Source organism: Bidens hawaiensis, unplaced genomic scaffold, assembly GCF_021521415.1.
Source record: "Bidens hawaiensis isolate Kalapana, Puna unplaced genomic scaffold, B.hawaiensis_p1.1 tig00029031_1, whole genome shotgun sequence".
In the NCBI taxonomy this organism is placed as follows: domain Eukaryota; kingdom Viridiplantae; phylum Streptophyta; class Magnoliopsida; order Asterales; family Asteraceae; genus Bidens; species Bidens hawaiensis.
Window position 1 is genome coordinate 8,170 of NW_027505143.1, and position 12,120 is coordinate 20,289.

Below are 12,120 nucleotides of genomic sequence, written 5' to 3' on the forward strand. Positions count from 1 at the left end.
TGCTTGGAGTAGTACAATGGTAAATTCTGATTACAAACACTAGTTGTGTTATAAATTTACATTATATACAAATAATGTTGTATTCGACTTTTTACGTTATGAACATTTAAACTAGTTTTATACTCGTCCGGTGGGCGGACATTTAGTGTGACAATGGTAAAACTATCTTTTTTGTATTTTTAAACCAAAATAGTATATGTTTAAGATAATAACATAACTCGTTTAAAATATTATATGTGTAAAAAAGATGACCGACTTCATTAAAAATTCCAATTCATTTGGTCTCATATTCACTAAGTATATTTTTACCCATAAAGAAGCTCGGTTACTACGACCTTGTAATTGTTTGTATCTCAATAGTTTAACCATTGTATTATTTAGATCAATATTGGCATTGTATTTATGCATGTATATCGTGAATGCTAAAATGTGTGCTTTCACAATCCAAATACAATTCTTATATCTTGTTCAAGTTGCTAAAGACCAAATTGATGCACTAAAAACCACTTCAAGAATACTCTTTAATAGTTATAATGACTTGGAAATCGAATCTATCAAAGCGATAGAGCAACTTGAGTACCTTCCGATCGGACCATTGATTCGATCATATATTAAAGAAAAGGACGAATGCATCGAATGGTTAAACTCAAAACCGAATTTTTCAGTCGTGTATGTTTCATTTTGGTCACTAGCAATATTAACAATGGATCAAATGGAAGAGATAGCATTCGGGTTGTTAGCGACCAGGCAGCCATTTCTATGGGTGATCCAAGATGGTGAGCAAGCGGGACGATTAAGCAAAATAGAGAAGCTTCAAAAACAAGGGAAGATTGTAAACTGGTGTCCTCAGGTGGCGGTATTAAACCACCAATCAGTCGGTTGTTTTGTGACACATTGCGGGTGGAACTCGACGATCGAGGCGTTGGCTGCTGGTGTTCCAACAGTGGTATTGCCGCAGTGGACAGATCAGCCGACGAATGCGAAGATGGTTGAAGATGTGTGGAAAACAGGGGTGCGGGTGAAGAGGCGGCAGGGTGGTGGGGTGGTGGAAGGGGCTGAGATGCAGAGGTGTGTGGAGACGGTGGTGATGGCGGGAGATGATGGCGATGAGATGAGGCGGAACGCTCGTAAATGGCGAGATTTGGCGGCCGAAGCTCTCGACAACGGCGGATCCTCCACTGTCAAACTCCAAGCTTTCTTAGATGATGTTTATTAACAATATATTAAACTAATTTATTCACATAATGTTTTTCACTTTTAAGCGTAATGTCTTGGTCAATAAGTTACGAATAGCGGCTTTGGATGGGTGATTCTCTCGTAATAATAAAGTGTCTATCGACCTTGTGCTTCGATTATTTATAGAGTTACGAATCACTAATTTGGCTTCACTCGAACCCATATTTGGAACTCGCATTTGTTGCTGCCGAATAAACTAATTTAAAAATGGGATAACATGCTCGATAAGGCATGAGTTCTAATATCATAAGTGTTTCTTCGTAGGAACGTGTCACACCCGGCCCTGAGCGGCGGAAACAGCCGGGTGTCACATTCTCCCCTCGTTAAACGAATTTCGTCCCGAAATTTAGGAGACGTTGCTGGCAGAAGCCATATTCTGAAAGAGGTGTGGGTATTTTATGCGCATCTGATCTTCTCTTTCCCAAGTGAATTCAGGCCCACGCCTTGAGTTCCATTGAACTTTTACCAACTTGATTCTGCTTCTGCGCAACCTTTGTTCTTTCCAATCGGTTACTGCTATAGGCTCTGAATTTCTGCGCGAGAGCAGAACTTTCTCATCATCATTTCTTTCAATTCTTCCCAGGTCTTGTGAAGAGCAACTTCTCTCCCCAATGTTTTCACTTGAAGCTTCCACCAAGATGAAGCTGCTTCTTGGAACATGCAGGTCGCGTAAAGGACCTTCTGGTTTTCACTACATCCGCTGATGGAGAGAACTGTCTCCATCTTGTCAATCCAATTGTAGAGCCCAATGGCTCCTTCGGTGCCTTTAAACGGCCAAGGCCTACAGGCCATGAATGTTTTATAGGAGCATCCTTTGTCCAAGGCTCCTGATTCGGGTTCTGGGGTCTCGTTCTCTTGGCGACCCTGACTAGATTCGGCCTTGCTGGCCTCATGCGTTGCAATCGCCTGCGCGATTATTTCTGCGAGCTCCTCGGGTGTCATGGTAATTCCCTTGGCTCTGGTTGGAGGCATTCTTTTCATAAAAAGAAAATATAACAAACTTAGCGCATGTACTCAGAGCACATAATGTTCTTATCTCTAGACACTGTGACCCGTGTTCCTAAGTGCGTGTGTGATTTTTCTTTTGAAAATATTCTTTGAAAAATATTTCATGTGATTCCCCAAAGGTTATAGTCTAGGTTAAAAACTTCTTTTCCTAGTTCGCTATAACCAGTGCTCTGATACCAATCTGTCACACCCGGCCCTGAGCGGCGGAAACAGCCGGGTGTCACAGAACGCCCCCGAATTTGATCAATTACTCTTCGCGCTTTGTGAGCAGACATAGATAGATATCTATATATATTAACATAAAGCTTAACCTAAAGCGTATACTTCTGTTGTTCTCTTATTTAACATAAAGCTCGTCTCCTACTAATCAAAGATAGATATCTATATATATTATTATACATAAACAAACGTTTTTTAACGACGAGATCTATTATCGCTTTTTTGCATGTCCTCGGAAATTTAATGTAGGCGCAAATTCTCCTAATTTGTGTCATACCATACGATCTGTAATATAAATAGGTAAATGTTTATTTCCATTATGAATAGCAACAGTATGGTCCACCATTATGGGTATAATTAAGGGTGGCAAACCCAACCTAAACAGATTATTTTGGATCAAGATGGATAAACTTTAAAACTAAAATGGGTTAGGATGAATCATAAAAATTCTTTAAGTGGGTCAGGATGGGTTGGAAATAATATTATTTCGGAAATATACAAGTGAGTTTCATTTATAGGTTAAAATAGGTCAAAACAAGGTATCCAAGTTATCCAAAACTTATCTAATTCAAAATACCCAAACTATCACGTGCGAAACAAAAATCATCCGAAACCCAAAAAACAATCAAAACGAAACAAAAACCCCTGATCCGACTAAAACGAAACAAATAAACAAAAACGAAACTGAACCGAAATAGAAAAACGACCAAAACGAAACAATAAAAATCGGAATGAAACCGAAAAACTGACCAAAACGAAACAAAAAAGCGAAATGCAACCGAAAAGCTAACCAAAACACCGAATCGACCAAACCGAAACAAAACTGAATCGAAATAGAAAAACGACCAAAATGAAACAAAAAAACCGATATGAAACCGAAAACTTGACCAACGAAACAAGAAAAAAAAAGCGAAATGCAACTGAAAAGCTGACCAAAACAAAACAAAAACAGCGAACCGACCAAAACGAAACTGAATTGAAATAGAAAAACAACCAAAACGAAACAAAAAAAACCGATATGAAACCGATAAGCTGACCAAAATGAAACAAAAAAAAAGCGTAGTGCAGCTGAAAAGCTTATAAATACAAAACAAAAACACCAAATCGACCGAAACGAAACAAAAAAAATCAAAACAAAACTGAACCGAAATAGAAAAACGATCAAAACGAAACAAAAAAAACGAAATGCAACTGAAAAGCTAACCAAAACAAAACAAAAACACTGAACCAACCAAAACGAAACAAAAAAACCGAAACGAAACAGAACCGAAATAGAAAAACGACCGAAACGAAACCAAAAAACTGAATTGAAACTGAAAAACTGACCAAAAGTAAACATAAAAAAACTAAATGCAATTTAAAAACCGGACCAAAACGAATCAAAAACACCGAACCGACCAAAACGAAACAAAAAAACTGAAACGAAACTTAATCGAAATAGAAAATCGACAAAAACGATAAAAAAAAACCGATATGACACCGAAATCTAACTAAAACGAAACAATAAAAAGCGAAATGCAATCAAAAAGCTTACCAAAATGAAACAAAGAAACTGAAACGTAGCCGACCAAAATAAAACAAAATAATCAAAACGAAACAAAAAAAAACGAAATGAAACCGAAAAAACTGACTAAAACAAAACAACACTGAAACCTAAAAAACCGAGAAATCTAAACCGAGCAGATACCGAAACCAACTGAAATGAAAATAAACAAAACCGAACCGAAAAAAAAGCCCTGATAAACTCGAACATGAACCGGTACAAAATGGTTTTTTTTAACGAGGAAGACGTGGGAAACATTTTAGTTATTTTACATTTTGCGTTTTTATATATATTTTGAGTTATTATTTTTTAATAGTTTTTTTGAATATTTTTTTAGGGATTTTTAAAACCCTTTGTATGTCAACCTTTACTTGGGTCAAGATGAGTTAGCTTTACCCATCTTGACCCATATCCATCCTAACCTTTTATTTTAAAAATCCATCCTGACCCCATACACATCCCGACCCATGCCCATTCTGACCCATCACCCAAATCCAACCCAACTCACTCACATTGCCACCTCTAGGTATAGTGGTAGATGCCTAGGACCAGGTTATTATTATTTATTTTTCTTCTTTTCTGTTAAGTTTATTTATTTATTTTTAATAAATTATTCGCTACAAAAAGATTTTTTTTAGTGAACATGTCACAGCTTTGTAAGGCCCTGTTACCGGTGCCTCACTTTAACGTTTGATTTACTTATAAACACAGTTCTAAATATCAGAGTTAATAAAAACATTCGCGGAATATTAAAAACATTCAAACCATTTCATTACATAACCATATTTCTTGTCTTAACGATCATTCCAAATTATTTAACATAAAACATTGTCTTTAAAATGACATAACCTTTCCTTGAGATGCCAGTTTCTTCAAGTCCATGCCATGTGCTTCCTCTTACGCAAGCTGCCTCAACCTACTCACCTGCGTGCATACTAAATGTCAGCTACGCTGAGTGAGTTCTAGTTAATCATACAACATACAATCTGTCCTCATACTTGCACACGTGCCCGAAGGGGTGTACACTCATCATACATATTCTACATACATAACTATCCATCCTATTTAAAGAGCCTTCCGCCCTATAACCTCACAGATATTATAAGGGTCTGGTCCCTAACATCACAGATATTATAGAGGGTCTGGTCCCCAACATCACAGATATTATTAGGGTCTGGTCCCTACCATCATAGATATTATTAGGGTCTGGTCCTACCATCACAGATATTATTAGGGTCTGGTCCCTACCATCACAGATATTTTTAGGGTCTGGTCCCTACCATCACAGATATTTTTAGGGTCTGGTCCCTACCATCACAGATATTATTAAGGTTTGGTCCCTTTGTTTCATGCAATTGTACCATACCTGTTCTTACATACCTTTCTTGAAAATACGTGCAATCTCCGAAGAGCGTTCACGTACCATCAACATATCATACATACATTATGCTTACATCATATATATTCATACATACATCTTATCTTACATCATACATATCAATCACATCTTTAGCTACCACCTGACGGTACGTGCAATAGCCGAAGATCGTTCACGCACCGTCAAGCAGTCATCATACATAAATCATACAAGACATACACTTACCACTTAAGGTAACTGTATTAACTATCACATCGAGTATGCACACAGCCCCGAAACATAACAAGGAAGTGGGGCTAGAAACTCACCTGAATGCGGTTACGTTCACCGTTTATAGTAATCCCTTTCTTGAGTTGTGCACGACTAATTGTATAACAATTACACGTATCAATTAACTATCACTTCCCATGTCGTCTTTCTAGTTCAATTGCTACCCGCAACTAGGGGTTCTAGGGGCGGCAGCCCCTAGCGGGGTCTAAGGGGCAGAGCCCATGGCTGGGGTTAAACTGCCAGGTCAGCTTGGAAAAATTTTATTTCCATTAACTGTCTTAACACATTTTCTATTAGGATTTTAATTTATTTCCTAATTCGTTAACTCATTCCTCATAACGAATTAAGTCTGATTCGCTATCCGATTCGTTACCGAACTTAACTTAAGCGAACTTATATGTGGCGAAGTTATATGTACACGAACTTGTTTTCTGGCGAACTTAACAATCAGCGATCTTAGCTACTGGCAAAGTTAACAGCGGCGAACTTAGCTACTGGCGAAGTTAACAGCAACGAACTTAGCTATTGGCGAAGTTAACAGCAGCGAACTTAGCTAATGCCGAAGTTAACCGCAGCGAAGTTAGCTGCTGGCGAAGTTGCCGAGCAGTAGCCGCTGTTCGTTCCTAACCCTCGTAATCATTTCTGATTCAACGTAAAATACTTCGATATGATGTTAATAATTCCCGCAAACGTTTTCATGGCCATTTTTGAATAAACACGACCCGAAAGCGCATAAAGTTTGGACCTTTAAGATTAAAACGTTCAATACTAGGTCTAGGGTTTATTTTAAACGAGTCATAATCAGCCGTGAGTTCTTTAAGTTCGTTTCTCACATCAAGTTTACAACTTTACGTTTAACTTACACCCGATCTAGTCTCGTTCTAAGTTTCGAGGCTAAACGTTTATAAAAATGTAAGCTTTAAGATCAAGAACATACCTTTACGGGTTAGTTTGGTATTGGTTAGCTTGTTTAGGAACTCTAGATCTTGTATAAGACTCGGATAATGAAGATCTAACACAACTAACGCTCACTTGCTCTTGGATCTCGCTCGTGTCTCTCTCGGCCGTATAGGTGGTAGTATGTTTGTGTTTTGAGTGTGTAGAGAATAAGATGGAAAGAAATGAGGATTTAGGGTTTTAGGGTGGTTTAGGGGAGTATTTATACTCCTAAGGCCCATGAACCCTAAGCCTATCTCATCCATAATCCCATCTTAATTAATCTAAGTCCATGATCTTTTCTTTACTAATTATTAACGCGGAAATTACTAAACGTAACTTTCTTTATTTAATATTAGAATATTTAGGATGTTACAAGCTTCCTCCTAATTTTTTTTGTAAAGACGAAGAAAGAAATTCTATTTTCTCTCCTATTTACTACGGCGACGAAGAATCAAATTATCACTATATTTTTCCTTTTTCGACTTCTTTTTCCAAGTGCATGATAACCCCAAGGGGTTGTGGGTTTTTTTCTACCAATTGGGGCCCTCCCTTCACCACCCCCATGTGGATGGTCTACAAGGTTCGTAACTACTCCTCTTACTACAGGGCGCTTACCTAGCCAACGCTTAGATCCGACTCTACCCAAACTTTTCTGGTTCACCCCAACATTCCCCACTTATCTGACTGTTGCTGAGCAGTTTTTGGATATTAAACAGACCTTTATATAATTTATAATGTTCAACCCGTGTATGTATAACATGAATACCTAACATATTTATATAATAAATATTCTTACATTTCTGTTAATAATCTAAGTTAGAGTTAACAGAAAATGATATATATATATATATATATATATATTGAATAACGGATAGAATACAAAAATCCTTATCGTACATTAACGTACGCGACTCTTTTCACCCTTTGATTTCAAAACACACTAAACCCTAAAATTACTCTTCCTCTAGCCAACTACTGCCGCTGCCGTCTCCAACGCCATTGACCACCACTCGCCTGGCATCAACACTCTCCCGTCACTATCACCGTCGTCGACATCAAGTGTCCGGCAACTCGCCGGAAAAACACAGCGGATTCTCCTTTGTTCACAGGTTTGTTTTTAAGCAATTGGTTTAACAATTGATCAATTAAACTTCGAAATTGATCAAATTAATCATCAATTCATCCAAACAAACACATCTGGATCTTCAATTGAATCAATTTTTGACTTGAGCGTGACTGGTTTTTTCTTGAGCGTTTGAGCGTTTTCTTGTAATCATCTATAATAATCACATCAAATGGTATCAAAATCATCAATGTGTATCTAATTAATCATCAATTCATCCAAACAAACTGATCTGGATCTTTAATTGAATCAATTGTTGACATGAGTGTAACTGAGTTTCTTGAGCGTATGAGCCTTTTTGTTTTTCGGGCTGAGCGTTTTGTGTTTTGGGTTGAGTTTGATTCTCGTACGTTTTTGTACGTTAATAATTATTGTACGATAATCTAACTCTATATTTTTTTATAGCTAAATTAAAGCACAAAGACATGAGGGTGCCCACAATTAAAGAAACTTAAAGCTTTCTCTTTGAAAAGCAATACAAACATGGTGTTGAGGCATTATTGATCAACAGTTGAAAAAAGATGCATGCATTATTGATGAGCAACTATTACATCCCAAAAAACAGGGTGGGTTTATATTCAAATCCAGTTGGTTTGAATCTTGTTTGTTCCGTATTAAGAGATTGATTCTCTGTTTGTACTTTGTTTGTGTTGAATTCAAGTTATGTATCTGTTTTGACTGTTGAAGTAGTTAAGGATGGTTATAATAATTAGTTGATTGAAAGAAAGAATTCTTGTGGGGTGGTATATATTTACTGGATGTGCTAGTCTTTTTTGCTTTCAAAACTATTTCTTTGATAAGAGTTTCCCTCAACTTTACAATCTGTTGATGAACAACTATGTACACGTGTTTTATCAAGCACATTTTCTTGCACATTTCTCCTAGTGACAGATTCATCATACACAGTTTCACAATCACCATTGGAAACAAAAACATCAGTTTCATTCAAATCATTTTAAGGCATGCCAACATTAACACGTTCACAAGATACATGATTGTTCAAATTGTTTTTAACAGAAATATTATTACAGACGGGGTTAACAAATAATTGTTTGAATTCACAGCTGACCCAAAAACCGAATCTAAAATCTTTTTCACTCCATAACCCATATCCGTTTCCTCACATCTACTTCCTTCTACACAACCTGCCGAAGAAGATGAATTACCATTAGGACTAACTGATGAAATAGCTGGATCAACGGTTTTGGACACACGAGGAGCAAATGTCTTTGGTTTTGGCACATGCCAAAACCATAAACCATCTCATCCTCAGGTGGGGTGCTGAAACTAAAGTGAGGCATGCTAGTGTAATTTTCATTGAAAGGAGGTGGTACAGCGGTATTATCATAACCTATGCCTGTCTTTTGTTTCACCCCAATCTGGACCCAATGATTCCATTTAATTTATCAGATGCTAACTCAAACCTTTCTACGACTATTTTCCTTTGAGCTAGTTCTAACTCTAGCTTCTCAAATTTAGCATTTAATTTTATAACACATCTTTCGTGGTGCTCAGCTAGTTTGTCAGACTGAAATAATTTTTCGTTAAGTTTAGCCATATCTTTGTTATGAGTCTTAATCCTAGCGGCAAATATTTTGTCAGCTTTCTTATATTCATCGTTCTGGCATCTAAGGGCAAGATGTTCATCAATTAATGCAAGATTGTGAGTTATATAGTTTCTAATCTTATCTATACAAGCTTGAGTACAAAGTTTATGTACCCCGGGAATGTCAGAGACACATGGAGATGTTTCAGCAACGGGGCTTGATGAGGTACTAGCTTCATTTGCAAATGTCATCCCAACAAAAGTAGGATTGATTTAAATTGGTTATCTTTCCAATCTGGTTTTGCTCCCTCAGCCGTTCTAGTGATGATGGCCTTAGAGCTTGACCCGGGGTTCCCTTTTGATGTGGTTCCTTGACTGATTCTTGGAACCCTTGTATTTGAGGAGTAGCTCTAAACATGCCTTTTGTCACTTCGCTTCACACTTTTATTATCAGAAATTTCTGTGATCTTGATGTGCTTTCCTACCGCATGTGGATTAGTGCATTTCCTTGCGAAGTGCCCCAATTTATTACAGTTTTAGCAACAAAGCTTTTTTTGTTGAACCCAAAAGTTAGCGGCTTTGGATGGATGATCAACCAAAAAGTTATTGTAACGAGTTTTTGATTGAATGTTCTCTTGTAATATAATAACATGTTTATCGACCTTGTGCTTGGATTATTTATATGGTTATAAATTATATAATTTATATTGTTCAACCCGTGTATGTATAACATGAATACCTAACATATTTATATAATAAATATTCTTACAATTCTGTTAATAGTCTAAAGTTAGAGCTAACAGAAAATGATATATATATATATATATATATATATATATATATATATATATATATATTTTTGATACCTAAATTAAAGCACAAAGACATGAGGGTGCCCACAATTAAAGAAAGTTAAAGCTTCCTCTTGGAAAAGTAAGCATTATTGATCTCACTAATAATAAAACAATGGTGTTGATGCGTTATTGATCAGCGCGCAGTTGAAAAAAAGATGTATGCATTATATATTGATGAGCAACTATTACATCTCAAAAAACAGGGTGGGTTTATATTCAAATCCAGTTGGTTTGAATCTTGTTTGTTTCGTATTTAGAGATTGATTCTCTGTTTGCACTTTGTTCGTTCATGTTGATCGAATTCAAGTTATGTATCTGTTTTGACTCTTGAAGTAAGTATAATAAGATTTGGATCAGTTCTTGTTTTGAGTTTGAAGTAAGTACTACTTTCATAAATTCAATTCTTTTCTCCTTCATCCATGAGTTGATAATTAGTGTCCTTGTTTCTTGGTTCACCTCATAATCTTCTTCTTCCCAATTTCCCTTTAAACTATAATATATATATATATATATATATATATATATATATATATTTATATTTTCCATCATATATAAAAGAATGACTGAGGCTGTTACCGCCCTAGTTGGAAAAGTAGTGGACTACTTATGTGGTGTGGCTAAAACCGAGATAACCTACATTTGGAACTGCTCTGAGAATGTTAAAATTTTGAAAAACGAAATCGAAAAGCTCTCGAATATGAAGGGAAGGGTTCAACAACAGATAGATTTGGCTAAATCTAAAGGAGAAATTCTCCTAAAAGGCGTTGATGAGTGGATGAAGAAAGCTGATGCTGAATTATCCGATGCCACAGAGTTTATTGCCAAAGAAGCAAAAGCCAAGAAAACATGCTTAAACTTACGGTTTTGTGTCAATTTGAGCACCGTCCGCCAGCTCAGTATGACGGCAATAGAAATTCTTTTGTACAACATCATCAAAGGGACGGTAAGGATTTTGAAACTCGTGTTTCGCTTCCTGCACCCGCCCCAGGATTCACAGACCTCTACCGTAGAAAAAGTCTTGAAAATATTGATACCCAAAAGTTAACTTTGAAGAAAATCATTGAAGCCATAGAAGATGACAAGATACAAATAGTTGGAATCAATGGGTTAGGAGGTGTAGAGGCGGCAGGGTGGTGGAAGGTGTTGAAATTCTGAGGTGTGTGGAGATGATGATGGCGGGAGAAGACGGCGGTGATATGAGACGGAATGCACCTAAATGGCAGGATTTGGCGGCCGAAGCTCTCGGCAACGGCGGATCCTCCACCGTCAACCTCCAAGCTTTCTTAGATGATGCTTGATAACCATCTATTAAACTAATTTATTCGCAAATAATGTTTTTCACTTTTAAACGTTTACCCATACATGTATGGTAATGCTTTGGTTACCAAGTTAAGGTTAGATCTATAAATATAGGAAATTCGATATAGCGTCGTTGGATGGATGATCAATAATAATTATTATGCTGAGTTTCTAAATAAGTTTCTCTCGCAATAATAAAGTGTTTATCAAACTTGCACTTGGTATATTACAACCTCACCTATATAACCCTCACATGCTCTCATAAATAATACATTTTGATTATTTGTAGAGTTATGAGTTATATAATACCTAACCTATTTATAAATATACTTATAATTCTGTTTAGAAAGTGATGGGCTCCAGGTGGATATTTGCTTTTTGATCATATCTCACCTACAATATAATACAAACAAAGGATTAAGTAATTAAAGATACTTTTTTCAGATGCATTATTGATCAGCAATTATCTTACCTACAATACAATACAAGCAAAGGATTAATTAAAGATAACTTTTCTAGGATGCATTATTGATCAACAATTATTTCTCCCTGTTTACTTTGATCTCAATAACCAGGTTTATATTTAAATCAAGTTGGTTTAAAGATATTATTGTGTATTAAGAGATTGATTATCTGTTACTACTATCATACTTGGTAAGTTTTGTATTTGTTTTGACTGTTACGCATACATAATAATTACATATG

The 12,120-nt window shown here is 36.4% G+C and overlaps 1 pseudogene across 1 annotated transcript; it reads left to right on the forward strand.

The window, feature by feature from the left end:
* Nucleotides 1-427: 427 nt before the first annotated feature.
* LOC143611054 (UDP-glycosyltransferase 75C1 pseudogene) lies at nucleotides 428-11,414 on the forward strand (annotated as a pseudogene). The gene is made up of 2 exons (XR_013149697.1): nucleotides 428-1,068; nucleotides 11,273-11,414. The product of XR_013149697.1 is annotated as a UDP-glycosyltransferase 75C1 pseudogene (transcript).
* The last annotated feature ends 706 nt before the right edge of the window (nucleotides 11,415-12,120 follow it).